Here is a 4,959-nt window from a genome sequence, read left to right on the forward strand (position 1 = left end):
CATGCCCGGCACCGTGTCACAGCGCTCACCGGCGGTCAGTCTCACAGTGTCACGGAGCAGAGACATGATCGTCCCCGCTGCAGTCAGAGTCCCTCACCGCTCCACACCGCGGACGCCCCACCCGTCACACAGCCTCAGCTCAGTCACTCACCCTCATCTACTGTGTTTATTGCTGATAAATGAGCATACTGCCGTGCCGGTATATAACGGTAAAACCCGACCCCGACCGGCTTGTTGAATCTCGGACCCAACACGGCCGGAGACGAGCATTAATTAATTAATTCACAACCCGACCGCGGTAAAAAAAAAAAAAAAAAAAAAGGGAAACAGAAAGCCAGTGGCAACACTAGTTTTGAGACAGATAAGTCACTCTGCTGTGTGCTGTGACTGAGGTGGTAGTGGATGGAGTTTGTCATGAGGTCGGCGCCGGTGCGGGGGAATCTTTTCAAAGTAAAACCAAGTTTTATTCCCTGCATTTTATTCCTGAAAATATCGGCGACAATCGGCGAGTTTTGGCCGATTACCGATTAGTCTCAAACGGGCTATAATCGGGCCCTAGTTATTACCTACGTCACTTTATTACGTTTTAATATTTTTCATGCGAGGAAGTAACTCTTTAGATCCCCAATGTGCGGTTAGTTTATCCAAACGACGGCTGCCCCGATGTTTTTTGGAGAAGTGAAGCTCCAGGTCCGAGCAGCGACCCCAGCAGCCCGGCTCCTGACGTGCTCCGCCGGCCAGCCTACGAGCCTCGCCCCGGTGGAGAAAACGACCGCTAATTAACTTACCCAATGGCTTTTAGAGGTTGGATAAATGTTGGTCTCATTGATGAAATCTAACAATTGTGGCTGTAGCAGAAGTTTGTTTGTGGTTTAGACACAAGAGCAGAACTGCCTTGGGGTCTGTACTGTCGTGGAAATTTTCTGTTGCTGTTGCTGGTGAAAAATGAAATAGAGACTTGGCCGGCCATCATGATTTTATTTCCTTGCAAGGAAAGGTCCATTCGACCCGAGTGGGTGATGTTGATGAAAACACAAAGATAATGGGGAGACCTAAACACTTATACCTGAGGAAACACCCCCTCAGGTATGCCACACCCCTTTGTCTGCTGCAGGGGCCGGTCCAATACTCAGACAGTGTGTTTTCAATGCTCTTTGTCTGTTGGAGGTATTGGCACCGACCCCCGAGGGTGTATTTTCACACCTGGGGCATCCTGCAGGGTTACATGTTTAGAGGTCTAGACATTAGAATACACAAATGGGTAACAAACAAAGGAGTTCTGATACCTTGGGAGGAAAGCAGGGGGTAGGGACGTCACAAGTGATTAAACCAAAGGAATATTGAAATTTACCATTACAATTCCTCCTTTTGATTATTCATTAATCACACAAGAAAAAGTCACAACTTAATCGTCATTACAGTTGCTAGAAAAAGGAAAAAGTTGAAAAAGTAAGAAATTATAGTCAGGAAAGCCAGGTATCAGTTACAATAAAACGATTAGGGTAAAGAAAACAATTATGCCAATTCTAAACATGTTCTAAACAAGTTGTTCTGCATTGAGGGGTAGGGTTGTCTATAATAGAAGGTTATCTAAAATGTGGTTTTCAAATGTAAAGATTTTCAGAAATTCAGACTGACAAAACAAGTAATTACCAAAACAAGCAGTACAAATTCAAAATGTTAGACAGTCCACTGAAACTTGACTTGTCAACCTTCCAAATGAATTTGTGGTGTCTAAGTTATGTGATTGATTGTAATATTGTCACACGTCATATGTTGTTTCATGTCAAGTTACATTGTTAACTTGAATAAACATGTAATATTCAGTCCCATTGATGATAGTGAGGTTTCCTGATGTAGTCAGAATGTAGTTATGTGTAACACGATTCTGTAACATCTTGAACTTTATTGCAGTCATTGCTTGTGAAAGCAGGGTCATGCCTTCTGTAGAGTTCTCAAGATTCTCAATTGTCCTTGTGGCTTTGTAGTTCGGTGTCTGAGGGCACCAACAAATCTTGTCCAGGTGTTCTTCAGAGAGAAGTGGAGAAGTGAAAAAGGGAGTGGAAAGGGGCAAGGAGAGTTGTTGCTGGTTCCTTCACCGAACAAATGTCTTTAAGGTAGAAACATGGAACAGTGCCTGACCATGGTTCAGTTTCTTATTTGTGGTGGGTTTGGGTAGGCAGAATGTTCATGGATGGAGTTGAAGTATGGCAAGGGTAGGAGTCTTTTTGCACACACAACAGTGGAATTCTGGCTATTGAGGACTATGGTGTGTGTAATAAAATTTTGATGTAATCTTCTTGGGTGTATTCCTTGGGCATCCTATTTATGCCCGCACTGTTCTTCTGATCTCTTGATGGTTGTGTTCTAAAGGAAGTCTGTCATTTTCTTATCGGCCGTTGGTTCTGCATTGCTCCTCAGCTCTGTTGGTAGGTGAAGTTGCTTCAATGAGGTTCTTCGTCTTCTGGGCCATTAGGCCTGTGTTGCTCCTCAGATGTGCTGGATGGGTCTTAGGTGTGATGGAGAAGGACCTATGCGTCTGGATGGTCCTTGTTGATTCCATGGAGTTCCTCTTTGTGTTGCTCTGGTTCACAGCTGGTTCCTTTGTTGGCTCCTTCCTGCAGTGACCATCTTCACAGCTGGAAATCATGGAGTGGTGTGGACGTTGGTCGTGAAAAGGCTGATTTTCACTTGCTGCATCTGTTGTATAAACAAAACATCCAATATCCCCCCTTTTGACACATGGTTTTACCCATGTGTCACATTAGCAAAGTGGGAGTAAAATAGTAAGAGGAGAGTGAACTTAAACAGATCTATCCAAAAGAAAGAACCAAATCAGGTTAGATAGTTAGTTTGTTAATGGTTATTCTTGTCGGTCCAGTCAGGAGTCAACCTGTTGGAAGATAGCAATTCAGTTATGTTCTTTTCCATCATCTGGTGGGGGAAAAAGAGTGATAGGGTTTAAAATATTGTATCTTATGACAGTAATGTTGGACATTTCTAAAAGTACAGTGTCGAATTTTAGTCATCGTGCTGTGGAGAGGTGAACAAAGGTGTGCCAACTGGGGAGTCTTTACAGGGAACAATTACTCCTACTGCTTTAAAAGACTCAAAGACTGGCATTATGTAAATCGATAGCTTCTTGATTTTGGAGTGATCACCATAGGTTCATATTTGATGAGGCCAAACATCATAGTAACTGACAACCCACAGTGTCTTAGGGACCTCCTGTAGGGCTGAAATAGTTTTAACTTGTTTCAGACAAAAACAAACATACAAACAAACAAACATACAAACATGGAAACATACAAACAAACAAACAAACAAACAAACAAACAAACCTAAAAAGTGTTTTAGGTACCAGCTGGATTTTCTTTGAGTGTGCACAACAGATGTTAAATTCTTAAGAATAGCTCTAGATTGATCAGATGTTTTCTTGCCAATTGGCTGCGCGCTTACATTGTTTTTCTTAAATGGGTCCCAATCTACTCTCTAATTGCAAGTGTAAATGTATAGAATCAAATGGTCTGTGGTGTACATGTCAAAATTGAATTGGTGTGAGAGAGAATGATAAAGCACATCTGTGTTGTCCGGTTGATGTGTGTTCACATTATCAACTCCCTTTCCCAACCAACCTTTCTCATATGTCTCATCAGCTCCTGGTGACACAAGAGGTTCAATGCAGTTCCTCTGGTGTCAAAAGTGTTTTTCTGGGTTCTGTAACAAGCTTGGAAAAGGCCGTTAAGGGTTGCAATTTCCATTGATATGCATACTGCAGGTCTAGGGTGTGGTGAACAAAGTAGTGTGAAAAACATTTGGCTCCAAATCAGATCAGTTTGTTTTGCTACATCTGGGGTTGAGACCAGACAAAGGCCTAATTTGCACATCAAGTATCTGCCCATCAGGTTAATGGGGTAGTTTTCAGAGGGCATGAATGCATGTTTAAATTTAGCTCATAGTATCTCTAATTATTTTGACCTGATGAACACAACACATAATTTTTTTTTTGCTCAGTTCTTTCATAACTAGTGTCAGTGTTCAAATACAGTTTGTAGCTATGTGTATAATCTATACACTCTGTGTGTGTGTGTGTGTGTGTGTGTGTGTGTGTGTGTGTGTGTGTGTGTGTGTGTGTGTGTGTGTGTGTGTGTGAGAATGTGGTGCAGTACCTTTCTCAGATTTCACAGGTTGGTCAAGCTTGTCAGCAAGGATCCATTTCCCTTCGACAAACCCCCGATCATCCTCAGTCTTTGTTTGCTTCAGTTGATGATGTTCTTGTGAGAAAATACCCAATGTCCATGTCCCCAGTTTTCTGTGTCGTCCACGTCCTCTTCTTCTGCGTTCATGACTGGGTTGTCCAGGTTCCCAGACTGTGTTGATGTCAGTAGAAGTCCTTACACAGAAAACCAAATTCTGTATCTTCTGGTCCTGACACTTCAACCGTGGGCATGTTGAAGGCTATATCTTGATTGGGATGACACAGTCTGTGTGCAATTGTAGAAGAGGGGTCTGGAGAGTTTTGTAGTTGAACAGATGCATTAGGATGAGCTGCTCCTGAATTTTTTTTTTTTGTGTCACGTTGGAGGAGTCGGTTTCTCTTCTCTTGTTGGGTATCGTAGAGTTCTATGGTGGGCTGAGGGATGAATCGGTGGGTTGTCTTCAAGGTCAGGATCCAGGCTTCAAAGCTGCCAACTGTGGAAACAAAGAAAAGGAAATCTACGAGCTTGGTGCTGTAGTGTCAGTGTGAGTTACATTTTTCTTTCTTTTTCAAAATTTTCTCTTTTTTTTTTTTTTTTTTAAAGAAGCAATTCTTGTGTTGCTTTCGCCATCTGTAAACATTCTTTTAACATTTCATGATTTACAGACTTTTCCCTCATTTCACTTTTTGTTTTGTTTATTTAAAATTTTAGTTCCCACATTTCTTTTGTTCTCATAATATCCACAACCGGACTCTCCGGA

The sequence above is a fragment of the Trachurus japonicus genome, chromosome 17 (genome assembly GCF_045865225.1).
Source record: "Trachurus japonicus isolate A0001 chromosome 17, Traja_1.0".
NCBI lineage: Eukaryota > Metazoa > Chordata > Actinopteri > Carangiformes > Carangidae > Trachurus > Trachurus japonicus.